The 15514-nt window shown below is 42.5% G+C and overlaps 1 protein-coding gene across 10 annotated transcripts in view; it reads left to right on the top strand.

Moving 5' to 3' along the window:
* The window catches only part of ZNF385D (zinc finger protein 385D), a 374703-nt gene that overhangs the window by 126750 nt on the left and 232439 nt on the right, over nt 1-15514 (top strand). The gene's annotated exons all lie outside the window — the stretch shown is intronic.

Raw genomic sequence — 15514 nt, 5'->3', positions numbered from 1 at the left:
AGAAGACAATGTACCACAAAACTAAGATTGTGGACGAACGTACCATCACAAAACTAATTTTTCAATTGTGTTTTATAGTAGCGCACGTATTTAAGGAGATTCCATGTGGGGGTGGTTTTTATGTTCATAACCAGAGTAGCGTGGAAAGCACTTTTAGGTGTTTGAATCCCATGGCACGCCAGTAACATATGCAGGAAGAATTTGGATTGAGTGAATGATGTACTTCCTTTCCATGTCAGCACTGTCAGTAGCTGCATAGGGGAAGACATTACATTGTTCAGAAGCCCCATGTTGTTTCTCCTTTTAGACATTACCCACTTTGGGACCCAGAACGGTTCCCATGAAACTCTGCTAACATAAATTCAGCTTTATTGTTACTACTGTATACATGATTGCTATCATCCTGGTATTTTATGCAATCTGCCATCTATTCTTACCATTATTTCTTGGACGTGGACATCCGCCTAGCTTGACAAAATTTGGCACCCTTATTTGCATTCAGTTAAGTGCTGCTACTTATAGTGATTTAATGGGCTCAACTCTTTTGTCCACTCCTAGCTCCCTTGATTACCTTAATAGCAGGTAATTCTAATATCTCCTGTGGCAGTGTTCCTTAGCAACAAAGGAATTAGAAGAATAACAAGTGGAAGCCTGGAGGAAAAAAATCGGCAGAAAGGCTTATTCTAATTGGTGTAATCTAAATTCAGCCCTTCTTACCTCTATGCAGCCAACTGCAAAAGCACACATGAAGAAGTGTTATTCTAAATGGAACAATATTCATTTTTTATCTCAAAAATGCTAAGCACCTGGAAGTCATGTGACTTACCAAAGGAAATAAAAAGCTTTTTTGGGGAAAAACGGAGCCATCCTAACCCTCACCAGAGGGGATTAGGATTATGCAGAAGAGCTCCTCTGTTGGAGGAGATGTTCTCCACTGGTTGCAGCAGGCTGTCTACCCTGCCTGCCCTGGAGGCCTCTGATAGGTCTATAGAAGGAGCCTGCTGACGGTCTCTGCTGGCAACAGGGGCTAAATTGGGGTGTTCTGGGATGCTGGTGGCGGCCTTGGATCTGCAGATCCAAAGCTCCCTTGACCTGATGTGGGTATTTTCCATTCGGTTGTAAATTGGGATTTCAAATCTTATAGGCAGCCTTCATGAGTAGACGAGGCTCCCTGTTTCAGACTTCATCATTCGACTTGTGGAGGGTGACTGGCACAGAATTGCAAGGGTGTGGAGCTTACTGTGCTTTGTCCTATTCACCCTGCTCACGTGTAGGTTTTACATGCAAGCAGCCTGCCTGAATAGGGCTCATAACAACAACATATTGACAGTGTTTGGCACCATTATTGCATTAAAGGCTGAGAGACTTCAAAGAAGTGTGACTAGCCCAAGGTCACCCAGCAGCTGCATGTGGAGGAGCAGACACTCAAACCTGGTTCCTCAGATTACGAGACTACCGCTCTTAACCACTACACCACACTTTGCTTCAGGATGAGAACAGAAATTGTGCTCCGGTGGTGCGGCGGCAGTGGGAGGACCCATTAGCTAAAGTGGTCCTTCAGGTTAAGAACAGTTTCAGGTTAAGAACAGTTTCAGGTTAAGAACAGACCTCCAGAACGAATTAAGTACTTAACCCGAGTTACCACTTTAAATGTAACATTAAGGAAAACAGGAAAAGGACAGGAAAGAGCAAGAAAGGGTGAATTATTGCAACTACCTTAAAGGTAAGATTCATATTCTTATTTCAGACCAAAATGGGGCAAGAATCTGCCCCAAACTTTATCTGAGAGCTGCATATCACCAACGTGAGTTTCACCCTGGTTCTAGATATATCAGCACATTTACCACTCACTTTCATCTTGGGTGATACAAAGACTAAGCTTTGGTGTCTCTTCTTCTGCTGAAATTTTTGAGAATGTAATCCAAGAAACTCTAGCCGGGCTCCTTGGTGTCCTGAACCTCAATGGTGACATTCTTGTGTTTGGAGCAACTCAGAAGCCACATGATGACACCCTTGAAGCAGTTTTGGATTATTTGCAATACAATCTCACACTGAACCCTGGGAAGTGTGAATACAACGTGAGTTGTTTGGTCCCCCCCCCCTTTCATGTTTACTTTCTCCTTATCCAAAGAATGTGGCAGCCATGCAAGAAGCTGCAGAGTCACAGACTTCCTTTTAGCTAAGGAAGCTCCTTGGCCTTGCCAATATTGTGGCTGTTTTATCCCAAATCTAGCAATCATAACTCAGCCCCTAAGAGAGCTCACCAGCAAAAACAAAGCTGGGAATCAACTGATAAATATCAAGCAGCTTTATCTTGGCTTACAGTGTCCCTTTCTAGCTATACAACAATGGCATATTTTGAGCCCCCAAAACACACAACTCATAAAAAATGAGCGCTTGTTAGGCTTGAGGGTCTCTCTACATAAACAGACTCCAGTAGCTGTATATTTATCACAGCATATGCAAATAAGCACCCTCAGCTGTTGAATATCGCTTTTCACAAACAGAATGAAAAGCATTGGCTGTAGTGTGGAATGGCTTACACTTCCACATGTGCTGATTTGGACACCATTTCATAATAATCACAGATCATATGCCACCACCACCCATGTTCATCAGTGATTCGTTCCAACTACCGACCCACATTGAACGTTGGATAGTGCAACTTTAAGCTTTTAATCATACTCCAATATATTGTCCTGGCAAGTCAAAAGCTGCTCATTATTTTTTCATGACACCTGTGCCTCAGACTTCAACCATTCACAATTCCGAGGAACTGACCAACACACATGTACTCTTCGTTTCATCCCAGGCTGCTCCAAAAGCTGCGACTCAACAACAAGTTTAAAATGCTGTGGATAAGGATCTCTGTCTGCAACATACAATTCTGACTTTTCAGAAGTGGCAATAACCTGTTTTCCTTCACGTGCTTTCCACTGGGGGCCAGAGCTTCCTTAAACCTTTCTTCATTATCTATTAGGAACTGACTGTCACCAACACAAATCTATTACTGTACCACCATATCTCTAGCTCATGAAGACCAAGAGGGTAATAAGTGCTAAGCAGCTTCTTCAAGAAAGTGTCTGATTCCCAACCATAGACTCAGAAATTGAACACTGTGTCCAGTCCTGTCTTCTTTGTTAGTCAGCAGTGTTAGATAACAAAGTCTCGCCATTACACATGACTACATTGCCCCAGTGAGAGTAAGAAAGCCCTTCTGGGATTTATCATTTGCAGCACAAGTCATGTAACTGGTTTGTCCATTTTCGGTCACCAACATTTTTGTCTTAGTTGATTGCCATTGGAGTATTTAACAGGTGCCCAGCAGATCAGTGCTGATTGATTCTCATTCCTCCAGTTCCCATGCCCAATGGTCAATATTGGCCAAAGAAAAAAGTAAGAGAGGAGTTTGATCTGTATTTCTGACTTGGGTCTCTTGGATGAGGCTAGGGAAAGAACTGTGCAATTGTCAGCATAGTCAAATAGTCATATTCCTAATACAGGTGTCATGAGGAATTACCAAGATAGAAGATTACCAAAAAGATTTCAGGACTTTGTTACATGGTTTTGAGCAGTCAACTACTGATGAAAGGTTAGTTAATATGAATTGGAAGGTAAAGTTTGAGCTTTGAGACGTTTGTTCTTAGCAGCACCCAGAAGTTCATGGGAAAAGAGAAGAAAGGAGGAGGAAATAAGAATATTGAGAATAATAATAATAATAATTTTCTTTTTATTATATTTATTTATATCCCACCTCTTCTCTAGAGCTGGGACTCCGGACAGCTCACAAAAATTATAACAAATTTGGGCAAACCACAGAAAGCTAAAAGCATATAAAATACAATTGTTTAAAAGCAATTATAATAAAATTAGGGCAACTTAAAAACAAGTCTATAAAATCTAGTAAACAAATCTAGTAAAAAAAGCAGAGCACTATTAAAAGCAATTTTAAAATTAATAGAATATCTTTCTCAAGGGGGAAGGGGAGATGCAAAAAAAAAAAAAAAGGCATCTTAACTGAGTTAATTCTTAATATTTCAGTTTAGGTTTCACTCCTTCCATTTCAGTTCATACCCTTTCAGCTTATACCCTTAGGATGATCCTCATCCTTTTTGAAGAAGGGCTTAGGTCTAGTGATTATTTCAAATCCAATTTCGATACAAAATTTGGCAGCATATTTATGATTTTGCCTGTTGCAGAACTGGACTAAGCAGACCAGAAAGTCACTGGAAACCCAAAGGGCTTCTACATCATTGTAGGCCATGCAGTGCAATAGGGTTGTGTGTATGTGTGTGTGCTCTCTCTTGGCAATGACTGATTTTACACATGTCCAATTGACGTGTGACTGCACACATGCGTGCATTGTGGCAACCCAGAAATGGCTGGGAAAGGGGGTGGGACAGGGGCATAATGGGCATATTGCACTCTGCCATCACACTCAATGACCCAGAACAATACCCCCAAGTAAATTGGGGATTGCCTGTATAATACCATATTTTTCGCTCTATAAGACACACTTTCCCCCTCCTAAAAAGTAAGGGGAAATGTGTGTGCGTCTTATGGAGTGAATGCAGGCGGGAGGCTCTGCTCAGCGCTCCCTTTAAAGAGCACTGTGGAGCGTGTGTGCAGCTCTTGGGGGCTTTTGGGGGAGCCTTTCTCCCACTGCCCTGAAGGGGTCCCATAAGCCAGCAGCGATCCCTCCTGCTGTCCTGGCTTCGCCGTGCACAGCGTCTTCCGGGCAGGGGGAGCCTTCATCCTGCTGCCCGGAAGAGGCTTTGCGCAGCTATCCCAGAAGCCAGAACAGCAAGAGGCTATCCCAGAAGCCAGATCCCTCTTGCTGTTCTGGCTTTGGGGATTCAGAATATTTTTTTTCTTGTTTTCCTACTCCAAAAACTAGGTGCGTCTTATGGTCTGGTGCATCTTATAGAGCAAAAAATACAGTAGATTTTGGCTCCATGACACCAGCTTGTGTGGATATTTTCTGTTAAGGGGAAAAAAAGCAGGAACTCTAAACAGTATAGCTTTGGCTATAATGATTATATTATATACTTGACTGAAATGCTGTACAGAATCTCATGATCTTTTTCCAAGGTGCAATTAAGTGAGTTTTCTGTCACTTTTACTGAAGCAGTTCACCACTTTGAGTGCCAATTTGGCAGAAAATCTACTTATAGATGCCTAAAATAAATAAATAACATAGTTTCCCACAGAAACCAAATCCCTGCTGTTCAGCAACCATTACTTTGGCATACAAGGTTGGAATAGTATAGTGTTTCTGGATGTTGGCCGCTCACATAAACTTAGTGTGCAATCAATGTTACAAAGAACTAACAGAGGGCTACTCCTATGGTACTTCTGGCTGCATACAGCTTCAACCTGGCTTCAACCTGGCCCTTCAAAGGTTGTTACAGGATTTCCCCTTGTTAGTTCTCCCTGCAAAAGGATCTCAAAGTGAGTCCAAAGTGGTTTGCTCTCTTATGGTTCTCTTGTGAAATCCAATAAGAGAGCTGTAGAACTGCTATGGTCTTTGTTGCACTCGGGTGCCACCAATATAACTGACTGAAGGAGCTTAATAATTTGGTGTCTTATTAGGTGACACAATGAAACAAGGATTAACTTGCCCTGAAAATCCTCAGGTTCTGGCCTGGCTCCTGAGATAGATAAAAGTATTTTTTTTAAATAAAAAAATAATTTAGAGATCACTTCCCATCAAAGCATTTCAAAACTATATGCAGAATAAAATTGCAACACTAAAATATTGAAAAGATATAAAATCAAATGAGTTTTAAAATATACATAAATCTGAATAAAACCAACAATAAGCAATCAATAAACAACCTCAGGGGTATACACTGTATCTAAAATAGATACACTGTATCTAAAATAAGGGACGCGGGTGGCGCTGTGGGGTAAACCACAGAGCCTAGGGCTTGCTGATCAGAAGGTCGGCGGTTCAAATCCCCGCGATGGGGTGAGCTCCCATTGTTCGGTCCCAGCTTCTGCCAACCTAGCAGTTCGAAAGCACGTCAAAGTGCAAGTAGTAGGTACTGCTCCAGCAGGAAGGTAAACGGCGTTTCCGTGCGCTGCTCTGGTTCGCCAGAAGTGGCTTAGTCATGCTGGCCACATGACCTGGAAGCTGTCTGCGGACAAATGCCGGCTCCCTCGGCCAATAAAGCGAGATGAGCGTCGCAACCCCAGAGTCAGTCACGACTGGACCTAATGGTCAGGGGTCCTTACCTTTACCTTTAAAATAGGCCAGTAAACCTATTTTGGTTGCCTCCTATGTAGGGAGCAGTCCAAGCTGCTACTGGATTCCTCACAACACTTTGCCTGCCTGTCCATCCAGCTTATATTTCTACTTTGCCTCCCACTTTCTGCCAGCTCTAATCACCAGCCATCTTCTGCCTTCCTCACCTGCAGGAGATCATATCAGAAGACTAAATTTGAGCCAGAGCCTACCAAGACTTAGCTCTGAAGCTTCTCTTCAATTCCATGGCTTTGGGGGCATTTGCAGTCCCTTTCCTTTCGGCTATGTAACCACAACTAAGCACTGCATACTCAAGATTAACTTAACTGTCCAGGGGTCCCTTTACCTTTACTTATGAGGAAATATAAGGACTTTTAGCCTGTCTAGGTATGTCTTCTGAAAAAAGGCTGAACTCTTGCTCTTACTTTTGAAGAAGTCAAACCTTGAGGGCTGCAATTATTCCAGGATGGGATATAACAAGCTCCAGGGTGAAGCAGACCTGTGATCTTGACATGACAGGAAGATAATATTTCTTACAGAATAAAAAAAATGACACCCCCACTCCCCCCCCCCCCCGGAAAATGAAACTCACCTACTCAGTTCATAAAGATATAAGGCAACTGTGGAATTCTAAATAAGCAGGGAGAGAAGTCTGTCACATACATTTGTAGATTTGCCGAGAATGGGTCTGATCTCGGGTGAAGTCTGGGGTTAGAAAATTTATAGTTTTGTTCCTGTCACATCCTATCTGTATCTTAGCCTCTGTACTTGAAGCAAATACAGTTTTATGTCCTTAAAGCATGTATGGCCTTGTGTGTCAAAGACACCCAGAACCAGTTTATGAGAATATTAGAGTGGTGTTCTGCCTGGAGGAAGAGCCATTTTTCTTGGACTAACTCTGCAGTGTAGACAGCTAATTTAGTAGCACTTGCAAATGTGCAGGTGTCATGTCCTTTTACTGCTCTGGAGATAGTTCAGTTTTATACAGGCATCTGATGAAGCTAGAGAAAAACCCAATATTCTTCTTACAAGCAATGGGGCACAATCATAACTATGGTATGAGGTCACAATTTTGCCCATGCACTTCTAGATAGCTCTGGTTCTAGACAGCTCTGGTCTTAGATATAAACTTGTAGCAGTTCTGCAGAAGGAGGAATCTTGTGCTTCAAGAGGGAAAGGAAGAGGAATAATCTTGTATTGGTTCTGATAACTCTTCATTACTTTCACATGCTGTTTTTCTGCCCCTGCCTGGGCTGGACTCAGATCCTGCACTTAACAAGAAGACAGAGGGTGTAGGATTTAAGCACTGCGTGAAGATTTGTGACAAGTGAATGGATCTTTTAGCTGACACTAGTCTCTCTTTACCGCCCTGTATAGGGAAGATTTTTAAGGTTTAATGTTTTGTTATGTTTTTATATATGCTGGAAGGCACCCAGAGTGGCTGGGGCAGCCCAGTCAGGTGGACGGGGTACAATTAATAAATTATCATCATTATTATTATTTCAGCATCACTGGCATTGGCCAATGAAGGCAGTGATAACGCCCATCCCAGCCTTTAGTTGGGGGTGAATATGCCCCCTACCTTGGAGGAGAAAGGCTTACAACAGAGGAAGGAAGCGAGTGAGGGATTCCCCATGTCTTCTGTTGACCCAAGGACTTCCTCTTTGTCTCTTTTCAGCATCCCACCCTCTCACACTCTGAGCAGTGTGGGGCTTTGCCAGTCACCATGTGTGGCTAGGTAGGATTTTTTGGGGGGAGGGGATATGCTCTGAATGGTCTTTGGGGAAGGGAATCCTTTTTTCATCTATTCAACACTGTTCCTAATTTTATTGGCCTTCATTGCGTTTGGATGAATTGGGCTATTGTCTGTTGATATGCAGTGGGACCTGACACACAGCTGTGCTCCTTGGCCCTGCTTGGTTTTGTCTTCTGTCTTCCTTGCCTTGGCCTTCTATCTCCAGGAGGGGACTAAACTTCGAGCTCCTGGTCTTTCATTCGCATTTTCTGCTCTCTTTTTTCTCTCACACACAAGCGCACAGAGGGCTTTTTGATCTTGGGAGCCCCTTCCTTCCATCCTCCTCCTCCTGAGGTCCTCAGTTTACCTGTCTACAGGCTTTCTTTATTAGGTCTGCCCCTTTGACCAGAGAACACAGGAAGTGGGCCAGGTATGCCACTTCAACCAGAAGGTTCAATGCTCACTTGGCACACAATGATTTTTCGTACTGTCTAATAACCTTCTGTCTAGAGATTAAGGCTGCAGTCTTAAACACACTTGCTAGGGTGGGGTTACAAAATGATTACGGCCCATGGGCCCATTTGCAAACTAGAGAAATTGTTGTGGGCACCCCACCCACCCACCAACCCTCCACCACCACCTATTCTAATGGTGACAATAAAATGTTTCTGTCAAGTCTAATTTCAGGAGGGATAAGGGAGGAGACCTTGCAGGCACTAGGAAAGGCCTCTGTGAGTATAGGACCACCCTTGGTTCCACTGAAAACAGTGAGACTTATTCTTTAGTTCACAAGCATAGGATTGCACTTCCCATCTGTGTTTGGAGACGGGGCTGTTGGCATCACACTACATCTGTATTACCAAAAAGCAGCTGATTCTCCTTTGAATAAGTTACCTGGCTGTTTCAAATTAAGCTTCATATAGGAAATTCCTGTGTGATTAATACAGCCACTAGCTTTAATACGAGAGACACCATACACAAAACAAACAACAGAACGCCCCACCATGTGCGGCATTTTAAGGAAAAGCCCATATAATTCTATTTTGGACCCTTTCTGGTATATATGGCTAACAATTTATTTATTAGGTTATGCAGCTTGAAATCGGCAGCTGTGGAATTCCGTGGGTGTTAACTTCTCCACCGGAGGGAGCCCATATTCCGTGAAAACATGCTGAGAAATGCATTGAGAACTGCGCAGGAAATCTATCCTTAAAATATGGTGTGTCGTTTGATTAGAAAATGTGCCTTCTGTGATCACGACAGGTTTTTATATTTTTGTTCTTAAATTTACAATATAAACATAACTATCCAGTAATACATTATCAAAAGCAATTCAGTATAACAGTATTCAAGCAATATGTACTTTGTTTCACAGGAATGTACTTACCTGTAACAGTTTATATCACAACTACATTGTTCAGAAGCAATGGACAGGTGTACAGTGAATAATATAATGAACGCTTTACCTAAAAACTGTAAGAATATCACTTAGATATTCAATAGAATAAATTCTATTTAAAATACGACAGCGTCCAAGGCAGAATTTGTGTGTGTATGTGTGTGTGTGTGTGTGTGGTTTTTTTCTTCTTCTCCTGGCTATTTCAATGGTCTATGTAAAGAGTGGGCTATATGAAGGTCTTCCCCACTAGTGGGAAATCATTTGGCAGAGTTCCTCTCCTCCCCCCTCCAAAAAAAACTTATTAAAACTTCTATTGCTTGTAGCATTTGAACTAGCCAGTATGCTGAGCAGATACAGTTCCCCTAACATTATCATGATAATGGGTGAGATCTTTGTAATATCCTAGATTCCCTATCAAATTTGCTCTTTCATAGATAGTGATGATATTGCTCTTTTTCTAATTTACCTGAAATTGCTGTTCTGGTCCTCCATTATAGCAGCACCTAGCCTCTATAGATTTGATACAAATTAACGATCCATAAAGTGATGTTCATACATCTGCGAACATTTCTGATATGATTCTGTTTGGCATCATCGCATAACAATCCATTGACAAGAAAGAAGGTATTAAATCTTCTTCCCCCCCCCCCTCCTTCCCTGTTATATATTTTTTATTCTTTCTTCCTTTGTGGATTATTTGATTTGTCATTTACCTCCCCCCCCCACCTCCCTTGCAAGCTGTGTACTCAAACCAATTTGTGATAACATGACCAGAAAGCTAAATTCAGCACAGAGTTCGTGCTGACATTGTTATTCTGCACAAGAGGCCCTGATGGGGACAGATAATGCCATAATTCAGATAACATGATGAAATGAGATCTTGTATCACAAAGCCTTTGGTGGGTGAAGAAATGCAAACATCTCCTCTTTTAGTATAAATTAGAAGAAGATGTGGGGTCATATTGAAGCGTCAAGTGTGTTTTTCTAGCATTTAATCCAAACGCCAACTTTGGGAGCCGGCTCACACGTGTTCATTTGTCACAGAGCTTTTATGCGCATTTCTGAAGTCTGAGATTGACTTTGAAAGTAGTTTTGATTTCAAATACTTGGATGGAGCAAGGGGTGGGGGGCAGTCAGAAGCAAAACATGTACCGCACTATATTTATCCTGGTGAGCATTTGCATAGTATATTTCATAAGCACAGGAGTGTTGTCTGTTTCTGGTTCTAGTTGGATGGCCCTTAAGAATTATTTTTGGAACTCACAGGGCCGCATATAACATCCCTTTGTTCATGGGGATCAGGCTGTGGATAAAATACAGCCTAAATTTTTGGGGGCATACGTAACTTGGATGTTCATGTGGCATGAGATTCTGACCAGAGAGAGAGCGAGAGAGGGAGGGAGAATAAGAGAGAGAATCCACATAAGTAAATTTGATTTCAGAATTGAAGTTTTATTAAATTCCTTGGTATTTAAAATTTTTTTTTAAAGAAATAAATATATTCCTTCCAGAAGCAGGCCTAAGTGGAGAGATAGCCAGAGAGGTTTTAAGTTCTTTCTCCCCTCTCTTGGAAGGAGAAAGCCATATCAGGCTTTATCTCAGCCAAGCATTAATAGAGGAATGTAGGGATTAGATATGGGACGCGGGTGGCGCTATGGTCTAAACCACTGAGCCTCTTGGGCTTGCCGATCAGAAGGTCGGCGGTTCGAATCCCCACGATAGGGTGAGCTTCCGTTGTTCAGTCCCAGCTCCTGCCCACCTAGCAGTTTGAAAGTATGTCAAAGTGGAAGTAGATAAATAGGTACCGCTTCAGCGGGAAGGTTAACAGCGTTTCCGTGTGCTGCTCCAGTTCCCCAGAAGTGGCTTAGTCATGCTGGCCACATGACCCAGAAGCTGTCTGCGGACAAATGCCGGCTGCCTCAGCCTATAGAGCGAGATGAGCGCCACAACCCAGAGTTGTCCGCAACTGGACCTAACGGTCAGGGGTACTGGATGGCTGGATTTCTCTTTTTTTGAAAAATATTTCTAGCAACTTATTTCCCCTTTTCAAAACAGGGGAAACGAGCCTCTAGAGCAGGAATGGGGAAATTAGGAGCCTTCAGTTTTTGTTGGACTCCCATCAGTTGCAGTTAGAGATGGTGAGAGCTGTAGTCAACAACATCTAGTAAATGAGAGGCACAAATACAAGATGGGTGACACCTGGCTTGAGAGTAGTACATGTGAAAAGGATCTAGGAGTCTTGGTTGACCACAAACTTGACATGAGCCAACAGTGTGACGCGGCAGCTAAAAAAGCCAATGCAATTCTGGGCTGCATCAATAGGAGTATAGCATCTAGATCAAGGGAAGTAATAGTGCCACTGTATTCTGCTCTGGTCAGACCTCACCTGGAGTACTGTGTCCAGTTCTGGGCACCACAGTTCAAGAAGGAAACTGACAAACTGGAACGTGTCCAGAGGAGGTCAAAGGCCTTATGAGGAACGGCTAAGGGAGCTGGGCATGTTTAGCCTGGAGAAGAGGAGGTTAAGGGGTGATATGATAGCCATGTTCAAATATATAAAAGGATGTCACATAGAGGAGGGAGAAAGGTTGTTTTCTGCTGCTCCAGAGAAGCGGACACGGAGCAATGGATCCAAACTACAAGAAAGAAGATTCCATCTAAACATTAGGAAGAACTTCCTGACAGTAAGAGCTGTTCGACAGTGGAATTTGCTGCCAATGAGTGTGGTGGAGTCTCCTTCTTTGGAGGTCTTTAAGCAGAGGCTTGACAACCATATGTCAGGAGTGCTCTGATGGTGTTTCCTGCTTGGCAGGGCGTTGGACTCGATGGCCCTTGTGGTCTATTCCAACTCTATGATTCTATGATTCTATGATCTAGATAGCCACAGTCTCCCCATCGCTACTCTAGAGGCAAAAGGAGAAGGAGCAAGGAGGTCGGTCAGACAGCATTCCTTCTAAGAAGATGCTGCTTGGCTAAGCACAAGTCTGATAGGGTGGCCTCCTTCCTAAGATCACAGAGTTGGCAAGGTGGATGCCAATACTTGAAGATTAAGGGGCAGACTATGGAATGAACCCTTCAGTATTATAGCAAAGCAAAACTCTATGTTCCCATGCCTCTTGAGCCAGTTGCATAGAATGAGCTGAAGAGTAGCTCAGTAGGTTAGAGTGTGGTTCTGACAACACCAGGGTTGCAAGTTTGATCCCCGTAAGGGACACCTGCTTATTCCTGCATTGCAGGGAGTTCGACTAGATGGTCCTCAGAGTCCCTTCCAACCCTATGATTTGATAAGTTTGCAGAATTCTGAACTGTATTATTTCAGAATTGAGCTATAAGTCAGGCATGAAACATGCCTGACAATAAAAGTAGACTTAGATGTCCCTAAAAGACTTCCAAAAATAAAATAAAATATAGGCTCAGGACCGGGGGCCAAAACACTGGCTCTGCCTTTCTGTCTTCTGCCCTCCCATACCAGCAAAGTAGCCAGTCCAGATTAGGACTGTGGTGCAGAGAAATAACAGGTTTAATCTCCACCACCTGTATTGCTTTTCAATGGAAAGTCATCCTTAAGGTGCTGTTTGCACCAAATTTAAAGGTGCTATAATTCCAGCTCGGACTGGGTTTATTGCCTTCCTTAACCCTCTCCCTCAATTTACTCTTTCTGTGGGTTGTTTACACTTTGGGGATTTTCTGCAGAAATAGTAAAAGCAATTTAAATGAGAAAATAATAGGGGATGATATTCAGATGGGGGGGGGGGTGGTACCATGTAGACACTGTGAAAAACTTGCATGCATGAGACACTGAGTCCTCAATAAATTGACATGTGGATGTACCCAGGGTTAATCTAAGCAAATTTTGGCAAAATGATTCAGGTATGTCTCTGAGTTCCTTAGTTCTCCTTTCACATTCAGCCAAAATAATGTAATGTATTTATTTATTTAAAAAGTCATTTGCGGTCTTTGCATTTTAAGCTTAGAAGGGGAAAAGCAGTTTGCAGTTCTTCTTTTCATCTGTAAAGTGCATGTAATCAAAGTCGTGACTCACAAACATGCAATAGGTCTAGTTTAAATTACATAGAATGCAATGAGATCTTTGATATGGAGGAATGCATTGAAAGAAGAAAGGCTTAGAAATGTGTGTGTGTGTGTGTGTGTGTGTGTGTGTGTGTTAATGGCAAATGAAACACTGAAAGTTCACAAAACTTGAAAAGAAATAAGAAATGGAGAAGCAAATTAGGCAGCCATCCACAGGATACATTTAAGTGACTAATCCTGAACTATTTTTAAAGATTCCAGATCCTCTGAGAAGGCATCCTATTATTTACATACAGGCCTTATTAAGTGGCAAGGAATTGCTATGGTTTAATATCCAGATGATTAACACACACAAAAGCTTAATTTAAGAAACTTTTTTCCCCTTTTAAGATGCCAAATGGACACAAAGTAAAGATGGGATTTGATTCTAACAAAAGAGGGAAATAAGGAAAAGAAAATGAAAGTATTGTTTAAGTATTCATTTACAAATAAAGGTTATCTAGTATGGATTTGAAAAATGCCTTTAGCATAAAGCATTAAAATGTGTAAGTTTTAAACTTCCTCTAAGTTTCCTTCTCTGGATAAATTTCATACAGATAGCAAAAAACTGTGAATTGCTGGCTTGGGAGTTGATCCTTTCAAGGCCTATTGAAAAGAATGGAGTTGCTCAAGAGCTCATCATAGGGATAAGACAACAGATATGGATATGGATTAAGAACTGATTAAAAGATTGGAATCAGGAGGTAGGGGACAATGCTGTCATCACAATGAAAGGAAGTAAGTGGCAGGGATAATGCTTTGTGAGGAGCTCCCCAAGCCTGATGAACAGGCCACAAAATTGCAGATAAAAGAGTTAACGAAAGTAAGGGCTATGTTCAGGGTTGCCATATTTTGAAGAGCAAAAAAGAGGACACATTTGCCAGCACCTGGGGCGGGGGGCAGGAGCGCCATACACTAGATTGACATTGGAGGGTGCCAGGGAGGGACACGGCAAAATTTGGTATCAAAGAAACCTTTATGAATGTTTAGGCAAATTCAATTTTACCCCTGAAAAGGAGGATGTGTCCTGGAAAAAGAGGACATATGGCAAGATGCCTAGCCCTGACCTCATACTGGACACCAATATATTAGAGAATGAATCCTCTTCCTCACAGTAAGGCAGGAGTCAGCAACCTTTTTCAGCCGTGGGCCAGACCATGTGGTGGGCCAGACTATATTCTGGAAAAATAATAATGAACGAATTCCTATGCCGCACAAATAACCCAGAGATGCATTTTAAATAAAAGGACACATTCTACTCATGTAAAAACATGCTGATTCCCGGACCATCTGCGGGCCAGATTTAGAAGGTGATTGGGCTGCATCTGGCCCCCAGGCCTTAGGTTGCCTACCCCTGGTTTAAGGATCTGGGGCAGCAAGCTGGGGTCTTCGGAACCAGCACTTAAGGAGCTCTTGAAAGGCCCTCCATGGGGGGACCCAAGGAAGAACCCTTGTCAGAGGAGGAGCTACCTCTCAGTTCATGAAAATGCTGGTGCCAAGAAGTCTGGATCCAGGTTGAAAAGTGATGATTTAGATTCCCCCTATGGATGCAGAGCCACTGTGCCATTTTAAGGGGTCTCTCTGAGACCAAGCAGTCCTTGAAACACCTTCATCACCAGCAGTTGTTGCTTGAGTATTTACTAGGAGGCCAGAGTACATAAAGCCTCCCTCTCACGTCTTCCAGTTGTTGGAAACGGCACAGGGCCTTGGATTGTTGCTCCTGAACCATTGTCAATCCTTCTAAGTGTGCATTAACATGTTTTGACTCCCTGTGGTATTTACCTTGAACTTTTGCCCCAGTCTTACCTCTGGATTGTATCCCGGACCTAGACGGATTCCCTGAGCTTGACCTAGGTTTGTTTGGCCTGGGCAGCACCATCAACATCGCTCTCCTAAGTGGTTTTGGGTAGGAAGCTGGGATCCTAGCCCATTTGGAAAACTGTGTCCATTTCTGGGTTATTCTTATTATTATTTAAATATATTCATATCCCACCTTTCTTCTAAATTGGGATTCGAAGTGGCTGACAACATTTAGAAACATCATGTATAAAATACATAATAA

Source organism: Podarcis muralis, chromosome 12, assembly GCF_964188315.1.
Source record: "Podarcis muralis chromosome 12, rPodMur119.hap1.1, whole genome shotgun sequence".
NCBI classification, from domain to species: Eukaryota; Metazoa; Chordata; class Lepidosauria; order Squamata; family Lacertidae; genus Podarcis; species Podarcis muralis.
This window is presented reverse-complemented; position numbering and strand designations above follow the sequence as displayed.